The sequence below is a fragment of the Canis lupus genome, chromosome 20, assembly GCF_003254725.2.
Source record: "Canis lupus dingo isolate Sandy chromosome 20, ASM325472v2, whole genome shotgun sequence".
In the NCBI taxonomy this organism is placed as follows: domain Eukaryota; kingdom Metazoa; phylum Chordata; class Mammalia; order Carnivora; family Canidae; genus Canis; species Canis lupus.
In genome coordinates, this window is record NC_064262.1 from 12,071,813 (window position 1) to 12,081,958 (window position 10,146).

General features: G+C 37.0%; 2 long non-coding RNA genes across 9 annotated transcripts in view; one reads left to right on the forward strand and one right to left on the reverse strand.

Moving 5' to 3' along the window:
• The window catches only part of LOC112662466 (uncharacterized), a 99,216-nt gene extending 95,049 nt beyond the window's left edge, over positions 1–4,167 (reverse strand). Inside the window, exons 1-3 of one of the 5 annotated variants that reach the window (XR_007404228.1) lie at positions 2,703–4,167; positions 1,483–1,573; positions 96–278 (exon numbers count right to left, since the gene is read on the reverse strand). This is a non-coding gene — a long non-coding RNA (uncharacterized LOC112662466). The other 4 variants (XR_004807512.2, XR_004807510.2, XR_007404227.1 and 1 more) reach the window with 4 other exon arrangements.
• Positions 1–5,863, forward strand: part of LOC112662463 (uncharacterized) — a 71,392-nt gene extending 65,529 nt beyond the window's left edge. Inside the window, exon 6 of one of the 4 annotated variants that reach the window (XR_004807508.2) lies at positions 4,625–5,863. This is a non-coding gene — a long non-coding RNA (uncharacterized LOC112662463). The remainder of the gene's footprint in view (positions 1–4,624) is intronic. The other 3 variants (XR_004807509.2, XR_003138581.3, XR_003138592.3) reach the window with 3 other exon arrangements.
• The last annotated feature ends 4,283 nt before the right edge of the window (positions 5,864–10,146 follow it).

Below are 10,146 nucleotides of genomic sequence, written 5' to 3' on the forward strand. Positions count from 1 at the left end.
CCAGTAAGATATTTTGACCCATAGACACTCAAAATAAGTAAACCAATAAATAAAAATGAAGGAAAATGAAAGGAGAGGGAAAAAGACTATACTACCTGCAATGACTGTTGACTGATGTCTTCCTGCACGACTGGCTTTGAAAATCACTACAGAAACTAAGAGCATAGTGCTTCATCTCATTAGCAGTATGTGAAAGCCCTAAGCCACAGTTATAAAAATAGCAGACATCTTCCAGTAATATGCATGTCTGGGCCACAGTAGATGCCACCTGTGGTCCCCTGTAATGGAAGTAAAAAGATAAAATCACCATTACTTTACTATTTTTGAATATAGTAAAAAACAAGTCTTGTAGTATTAAAATATTAACTCATTCCAATAGAATAGAATAGAATGCATCAAAGTAAATCTGTACATATATAGTCAATTGATCTTCCACAAAGATGCCAAGAATACACAATGGGGAGAGGATAGTTTCTTCAATAAGTGGTATTGGGAAAATTGGATAGTGATATGTGAAAGGATGAAGTTGGACCACTATCTTACAGCATAGAAAAAAAATTAAACTAAAAGTGGATTAAAGACTTAAATGTAAGAACGGAAGTTGTAAAACTCTTAGATGAAACATAAGCAGAAAATTGGTCTTAGCAGTGATTTCTTGCATATGATACCAATAGCACAGGCAACAAAAGCAAAAATAGACAAGTGGGACTATATCAAACTAAAGAGTTTCTGCACAGCAAAGGAAACAATTAACAAAATGAAAAGGCAACCTCTGAAATGGGAGAAAATATTTGCAAACCATATATATATATATATATATATAGTTAACATATATATATATGGTTAATATCTAAAATATATAACCAATTCCTACAATTCAAGAGCAATAAGTTAATTTATTAACTAATTAAAAATGGGCAAAGGACTTGAATAGACATTTCTCTAAAGAAGACATAAAAATGACCAGCTGGTATATGAAAAGTTGTTCAATATAACTAATATTCAGGGAAATGCAAATCAAAACCACAATGTTTTATCCCTTCACCTGTTAGGATAGCTATTATTAAAAAAAAAAGGATTAAAAAAAATTCATGAGGATGTAGAGAAATTGAAACCCTTGTATACTGTTGATGGGAAAGTAAAATGTTGTAGCTACTATGGAAAACAGTAAGGAGATACCTTAAAAAATTAAAATTATAACTCCATGTAATCCAGAAATCCCACTTCTGGGTATTTATCCAGAATCATTGAAATGAATACCTTGAAGAGATACCTGCACCACCATGTTTATTGCAGCATTATTCAAAATAGCCAAGATAAGGAAACAATCCAAATGCCCATTAACAGCTGAATGGATTAAAAAAATGTGGTATATACATACAATGGAATACCATTAAACCTTTAAAAAGAAAGAAATCCTGCCATTTGTGATAACACATATTGATCTGAAGGACATTATATTAAATGAAATAAGCTACTCACGGGAAGACAACAATTGTATGATTCCAATTAGGAGGTATCTAAAATAGGCAGACTCCACAGAAAAAAAGAACAGAATAGTGGTTGCCAGGGCCTAAGAGAAGGGACAAATGAGTTGTTCAATGATTATAAAGTTTCAGTTATGCAGGATGAATAAATTCTATAGATGTGCTATATAATATGGTGCCTACAGTTAACAATACTGCATTGATCACTTAAAAATTTGCTCAGAGGGTAGATTTCATGTTAAATGCTCTTACCACACACATACATATACACATACCCACAAATGAAAACAAAAACAACACAAAGAGACACAAGGATATTTTTGGAGGTGATGAATATGCCTATTACCTTGACTGTGGTGAAGGTTTCACAGGCATATACATATATCTAAACAATCAAATTATATACTATGTGCAGTTTTTAATATCAATTATACCTCAACAAAGCTGCATTAGATATAAATAATATTTTCCAATGAAGGATCTTGCAAATTATATAGCTGGTTCTGCTGGGATCATATTCCTTTTCCCACACTCTCCAGATGAATGGACAATGTACTTCATGTTCAACTTCATCTCATACGTAAAGCGGTAATCGTGATAGTTCAATACAATGCTGGGGAGATTCAGTGGATAATGTATGCAAAACACTTATCAATGTGCCTAACAAATATTAAGCATGCAATGTAGGTTGGTTTTTGTTACTATTATTTCTGGTTATGTTGGAAAGTGATGCATAAGGGAATGCCATCAGCTATCTCAAGTGTCAGGCAAGTGGATTGCATCTATACTTACAGCTGCATCATTCTCAAGTCAAGGAGTTTGGGCAGCAGTATAGAGAATATATGATCTATGTCATAAGGCAAATCCCTCTTGTTCTGTGGCTTTCTGGACTCCCAATGCCTGAAATACATCCCAGGCTTTCCCCAATTTCCCGGGAGCACCAGCACTCACATTCTGAGCCAAGTGAATCTGTTGGTACTCCTCTGGTTTATCACCATTCTCTGCCAACTTTAAAAAACATCACAGATGCATCAGAATCCCTGAACTTAGAATTTGCTATGCCCTGATTTGGGGTTGGGTAGAAAAACTTCCTCTCTGAAGATTTTTTTAAGATTTATGTTTCTATTTTTCATTTGTTTTCATTGGAAGGCAAAGTTGCACCGTGCTCTCTGAAAAACTCCAGATGCCTATGTTGTGACCTGTCTTTATCTTTACCTTGCGCTCACTCATCTCTAAAGTATAGTCAGCAGACAGAGGATCCTAGCACTCAAGTCTTGCTTCCTTTTCCAAGCTTTCCAACCAACACATTCTCCTTCTCCCCATGTGGGCTGGAACTCAAGGGACTGTTGCCTAGCTGCAAGGAACCCTGGCAATACAGGGGCATCTTTAAGATAGTCGAAGTATAATAAGAAAATTCAACTGTTTGATTTGAGAAAAGATTGGCCCAGCAGGCAATAGAAAAGGATGGTGGGAAACACTGAAAAGAGACAGCCAGTAAGTTAGGGGAGAAATACAAAAATAAAAAATAAAATGATACAGGATATTATTATTTCAGCTTTGCCCTAGCTTTATCTGACAACTCTCAAAAAAGAATACTAATCTAAGACAATGGAAGTAGCTGAACAACTTCAAATGTTCTTTTTTTTTTTTCTTCTTTGTGGAATAGTTGCAAAAGGAAAATTACTTTGATTATATAGCTCTGTCAAAATCTACTTTCTTATTTGGGGGTTGATACTTATACCACATTCAAAGTGTGGTGGTATAAGGATTTAGGAGCAGGCACAAAAGAATAAGATTATTTAGAAATAATCTCCCAGGCCAACAGAGAATTTCATCAGACACAGGCACCCCAACTACATACTGGGAGTTGGGGCTGGAAGACCATTAAAGGAACAGTATATTACAGGTATAAGTAAAATTAAGTTACTGTACTATGAGGAAAACAAGTCCCCTCCCTCCATCATCATCTCTCTTTGCTCTGGAATAATTTACAGGAAATGTGATTTCTTTTGATTCCATAAAGTTACTTGGAGAGTTGTGTTGAACTACTTAACAGCAAACTTATGAATGCTAATGTTTAAAGTACACAGAAAATGATTTAAGTACTATTGTAGCTTTAATTCCTAACACTAGAGTTTAAAGAAATACAGTATAATTTAGAACACTTCCAACAATTTCACTTAACCTTGGAGTCTGCCTACATGTGGAGTTTTGATCATTTTTCTACTTAGCTGGAAACCCATAAAAGATCCACCTTCTATTCTGCAAGGCCTAGCTCTCAGGTTCTACCAACTCCACAGGAACTATACCGTTGACTCACCAGAGTCTCCAACTTGCTGACTCACCCAGCAGTTCTTGGAACTTGCTCACCTCCATACATATGTGAGCCAATTCCTTGTAATAAATTCTCTCTCTTTTAGTATATGCACATCCCATTAGTTCTGTTTCTCTGAAGAATTCTGATTATGACCCCCTCCTATGGGTACTATAATGGAACATGATATCTAAACAAGAGGCACAACTGCTAATACTCTGACTTGGTACTGTTTGGGGCAAGTACTTGAACATTCTTTTGGTAAAACTAGTTTATTTTTTAGTTTGGGTTAACATTTCTTTTCACTAAAACAAAACAAACAAATAAAAACCCAAACTGGCAGTGCTGTTTAAGGAAAGGAATAGCATATTCATAGCATAGTGCAGTCATCTGTTGAGCACTAAACCAGCCCTCTGTGGATTACTAGATGTTCATATGTGGGCACCAACAGAAGGTATCCCAGTTCTTAAGAAGAACCATAACAATTATTTTTCTGTTGCTTGTCTCATATTTACAAAAGAAACTTAGAAACATCCTCTCTGCAATAGAATATGAGTGTGTGTGTTTGTGTGTGTGTGTATGTGTATAGTGGGGTAGGGGTATTAGGAGGGAGAGTGTTCCACACAGATTATATATACATATTTGCAAATCTTTTCCTTCTTTTCCATGGACTTCACTTTAACCTCTGCCTTAAATATCTTAATATCTGTGTTTATCAATGAATAATTTTCAGTTCTCTAAAATCAGTGTTGAGATCTTATAACCAGATACTGGCCCTTTCAGAGTTTTATAAAATACAGTTTCTTTATTTTTATTTTCTCAGAACAGGATTCTTCAAACTGTGTTCTAGTATATCTCCTCAAAAAGATGCAAATCCAAATTGAAGAGGAGACCTCAAAAATAGAAAAGAAGAAGAAGAAGAAGAAGAAGAAGAAGAAGAAGAAGAAGAAGAAGAAGAAGAAGGAAAAATACAAGTTTCTCTGCTTCTAAACCCTAAGCTTACTACAACTTTATTTTCCTTTTAGCTATCACCCAAAAGACATTGGGGTACGCACATAGCAGCAGTGTAAACCCTCGGTAGATTTCTGTAAATGAACATGCCAAGTTCAGAAAGGGTCAGGCTTTAAGTGGTATCTCAAAATAGAAGCCACACAATGACCTGACTAAATTATTGTAACCCTAAACTTACCTTATTGTTGGAAATCTAGAAAATGCTGAGAATGGTACCTGATTCTATTGGCTCTCTGGTGCAGACAGAGTGGTGTAATGGGAGTCAGAAAACTTGGGCTCTAGACCCAATCCCCTTACAAACCTAAACAAAAGAATAAACCAAAATACTGATTTTTTAAAAAGTGTATACATCTTTCTCTAAATAAAACCTCACACCAAAATTCAGGATATAAAACAGATAAAAGTAGCTGTCATTGACCGATTGCCCATCATCCTTATGGTGATTCCCCCAGTCAGAGCAGTTTGTAAACCAATGATCTTTATTTAGAGAGGTCCCTGATCCAGGTGAAAAGCCTTTTCATTTAATATGGATTCCTGGGCTCACTCCATCCAGATCATCTGAGTCAGAGTCAGGAAAGTATATTTTCCACAGCCCTTAGGTAATTCTTAAGATGCTCAGCTGGCTGGTAGGGATCAGCATTTAAAACTACATTCTACAGTAGAATCTAATTTTTTCAAGTATTCAAATCAACAACAACCAGATAAATAACATATGATTCCCTCTCCACAGTATAAGACTATTATTATTAGTCTCAAGTTACCATATTTATAACAGATGGCTTGTAAATTGTGCTATGATTCCAGCTGGGTCACACATACTTACGTAATAAAAGGTAAATACTGAATTATTTGCAAGAAATTTCCATTCCTAATCTCCTTACAAAAGCTTCTCCTTTTCACCATCAAAAATTTTTCACTGGTTCTTTCAAATTATGTTATCTCTTCCGAGAGAGTAAGAGGGGCCACCAAAATGCATCCCACAAATAGAGGAAATGTACCTACTGAGTCACTAGTCCAGGGATTATAACCAAGTTATCAAGAACTCATTTCATGAGATAGTGAATCCAAAACAGTTCCACCATATCAACTTTCAAAAGGGAAGTAATATATGTAAGGAAAGTGGCATGATCCTTGGGAAGTAATAAGCATTCAATGAATTTTAGCTACTGTTACTGTTTATTGTTAATATTATTATTTAAAGATTTTATTGGAGTGAGTGAGTGTGCATATGAGCACGTGCACTGTGGGAAAGGCAAGGGGCAGGGCGGGGGAATCTCAAACAGACTGTGCTGAGCATGAGCTCCACTTGGGGCTCAATCCCACAACCCTGAGATCATGACCTGAGCTGACACCAAGAGTCAGATGCTTAACTGCCACCCAGGCACTCCTGTTTTTTGTTATTATTGAAAGAAACAGTTTAAGAGATTTCCAGGCTATCTAGGTCTGGCAAATTGTTTAGACAAGGAAGATTTGTGTACGTGTGACAGACATTTTAAACATTATTACTCAAAATATGCTTTAAGTACCTCTCCTACAAAAGGGGAGGCATGTTTTGATACTACAACATTACTTCTCTACTTTTAGCATGCATTAGGATCACTTGGAAAGCTTGTTAAAAACACATATTGCTGGGCTCCACCTAGAGTTTCCAGTTCAGTAAATCCTAGGAAGGGCATGAGAATTTGCTTTTCTAAAAGTTTCCCTGTGATGCTGTTGCTGCTCGTCCAGGACAGCAGTTTGAGAATCATTGCACTAAAATATACTTCATACTCCATGATCCTTAGAAGAAGGTCCCTTGTAGCCAAGGCCAAAGGTTATGATTAGAGGAGGATTGTCCTTAAGATTTTCAATTATGTGTAACAGCACTCTTATGAGCTAGAACTGGTTAAGCAAATGTATACTCAAATGCCTCAAGTCTTTAAGACGTGAGGTGTAATGATCAGATTATCTGTTACAAAACTGACAACTAGAACTCACATTCCCTTGACCGTTCAAGAGAAATTTATTAGCTTAATTGGGAAATCCAAGGCACAAGTGGATCTAGACATGGCACCAGATAGTTCGTGTTCCGACTCTCTCCACTAAGTGGTTCTGTAAGCCTCCTCTTTGTAGCTAACCTTAGTGTTTCCTGCCACAGACAACTCTTCTTCAAGAGACAAAAGAGAAGGCATCTCACAGCTCAAGATCTAGAAGGAGGAAAGATACACTCTATCCTCAGGTGAAATACCATGGAAGATTTATGATTGGCCGCACTGGAAACATATAACCACCTTTTAGACCAATCATTATGAGCAGGGAAACCAGATTGGCCAGCCTTTGATCACATGCTCAATATAGTAGCTGGGAGACACAGAATGTTTTGAGGGTTGGAGCAGATAGAGCTACCATCTGACAAAAAAAAAATCTAACAAAAAGGACTCTGTGTTGAAAATAGGGATTAAATACTTAGATTGGACAGAAGATCAAAAATGCTGAAGATAAGAAACTGAGATCAGTAGAGCAGGGAACCTCAGTTCCAATGGATTAAAATCTACAAGATCTCTGCCACAGCACCCTACAATAGAAAACTTTTCACGGGCAATCTGTTCTTTCAGTTGCTTGGTGATGCCACCTTCCTGTCACCCCTGGGGCTTTCTTCTGCCTGAAATTCTGAGTCCTGCTGCTGTAATTCCTGAAGTAGTTAACTCAAAAACCTGCATCACATAAACCCTTAGGATATGTTATTGAAGAAATAAATAAGTGGAGCAAAGAAAGAAGGAACCAACTTGGGTAAGTCAAGGGAGCTTTCTGAGTTCATTTTCTCACCTAAAAAAAATGGAATATGGTTTCTTTGGGAATTAAATATACATATGTCTTTGAGAATTGACAATGAAAATACAAATGCAATACTAATGATGCTGTGGGAGATTTGTTGGTTCTCTGTATAGCAAGACATCTATTAATGTTGCAAATTAAAAACCCCACAATATTGCCTAGTAAAGCTCTCTGAAACAGCTCAAATGTTATTGTAGGAGTATTTATTTCTTCACTTAAGCCACAGGTTCTCGATGCTGGCAGTATATACAAATCACATGGGAAGCTTTGTGACCTTCTCCTACCTAGATTCAACCCAGAGATTTTGCTTCAAATCATGAGGAGGGGTGGGGAGGGTCTAGGCATTTGTATGTTTTTAATCTCCCTAATTGATTCTTATATGCATCCAGGATTGAGGACAGACTTCAGCCCATTTTATCTTCATTAGTACCTAAATGCTTTTTTTGCCTCTTGAAAATAGGCTTCTCACTTGACTTTGGGTGAGTGTCTTAAACCTTAGATAGGGTATATGAAAGTGTCATTTCCCTTAAGTCATCATCCTCCCCTTCAAGAGTATGACAGGCCACTTTTGTAACAGTCCTTGAAGCAGAAAGTCTCTTCTAAATGTATCTTTCTTGCAGGGAACTGAAAGGAACAAATAAAGTAAAACAATTTAACCCTGTAGCTAAATTGATGACATGCACTAGAGATGAAATTTGTGCCTAAGAGGTTTGCAGGTATTAAAAGTTACTCCTGCTTTTAAGCACTTAGTAAATTAAGAGAAAGAGGCTGAGAGGCCAATTTAATTCAATTCAGAAACCTTGTAATCTGAATTCTAACTACAAATGTACTCTCAATTCACCAAATATTCCTTGCAAAAATTAACTTAGATGGGGTGGGGGAGACAAACCATTCCTTTGGCTGCATTCAGGTCATCAAAATATTATTTACTGCCTACTATAGTCAAGCAAAGCATAATTGCTTGAGTCAATGGGAGCCAGGGAATGCAAACAAATTTGGAAACAAAGACAGATGCCCAAGCTTTATGCTCCCCTAGGAGAGTTACAGTGACTGATATTGTGGGGTAGAGTGTTTCATTTGCAATCCCATTACATTTTACATGAGCTGCTTCTGTGTTGTGGGGTGAGGCAAGGGGCTATTCTGTGCATTATAGATTCTGGCAATATTTTTTATTTCTACCTACTAGATGCCAGTAGTATCCAGCTAGTTGCGACAACAAAACTGTCTAAAGACTTTGCCAAATGTTTCCTGGGGCAACAAAATGGCTTCCAGGCAAAAATCACTATTTTACAGTGACCACAGACTTAAGTCTTGGTTAGAAAACCATTTTACAGAAAGGTAATATTAATAACTGCAAATAATAATAATAGTAATAATACGATTCATTTCAATTATGCCATCACAGTTTACCAAGCTCTGTTCCATGACCGGGAATATATGATTTCATTTAATTCTCCAAATTTGGATAGGTTAGATGCTCCATTCATGGTCATTTTGGTAATAATTGACAGAACTAGGGTATAGTTTCAGATCTTTCTTCCTCTGGAGTCACGTATGGGCTCTATATTCTGCTTTCTCCATTCCCCCCTCCCACCCCACCAAAAAAGTTTGAGCTCTGAAAGGCAGGATGAAAGCTATAGAGGTGAATGAGACCAATGAATTCCAGTGTGTTTTAACATTGAGGCATGAGGGTCTTGATCTTACTTAGTAACCCTGGGATGAAAGTCCATGTGTTTCACCCTCAGCTCAGAGCTGCCACTTCAGCACCCCAGGAGCATTCTAGCACCAAATTCCTAGTATGGCAGGCCTGGGCCTGGCACAATACAGGAAGTAAGCACCTCCTTCCGGAGGAGTATAACCCCATAAGCAAATCCTCGGAAGTCACTGTTCTCTATTAAGAATTTATGCCTTCTCGAATTGTCAGTCTTTAAGTGGTAAGCTATACATATATCTGTGGGTCCTCATAGGACAAAAGGGACAGGAAATATGAGTGAGCTTTGGGGATGTATTAGAATTCCACATGAAGTTTTAGCTAAAGATTTCACTGAGGAACAATTTGGAAATGAGTCACCCCTGTACCACCAGGCCTCTTGCCCACTTAGCTCCATGCCCACAGGAGCCCTTTTGTTTGTTCCTCCAGTGCACCAAGCTTCCTCTTACTTTGGTTGAAAGTTGAGCCAGATACTTGTTTATTGGAATTAGGAGGAATCACTGTTTTATTCTAGTAGTGATAGAGGGTCAATGGAAAGTTCTAACTGGAATTATTTGTCTCATGAACATTTTAAGAAGCTATGGACTTCACAGAGCATTGTATCAAGGGCATGAGTCCAAAAGTAAGACACTAAGAGGTAGTTTTATTTAAGCTTTCAGTCAAGTTAAGAGCAAATGGCTCCAGTTAGAATGATGACGGTCCATATGAAGGGAAGTACCGAGTATGAGATATATTTTGGAACTTGAATCAAAAGAACTTCCTAATGAAATTAAATTTAAATTTAAAAATTTAATTTAAATTTAAATAAT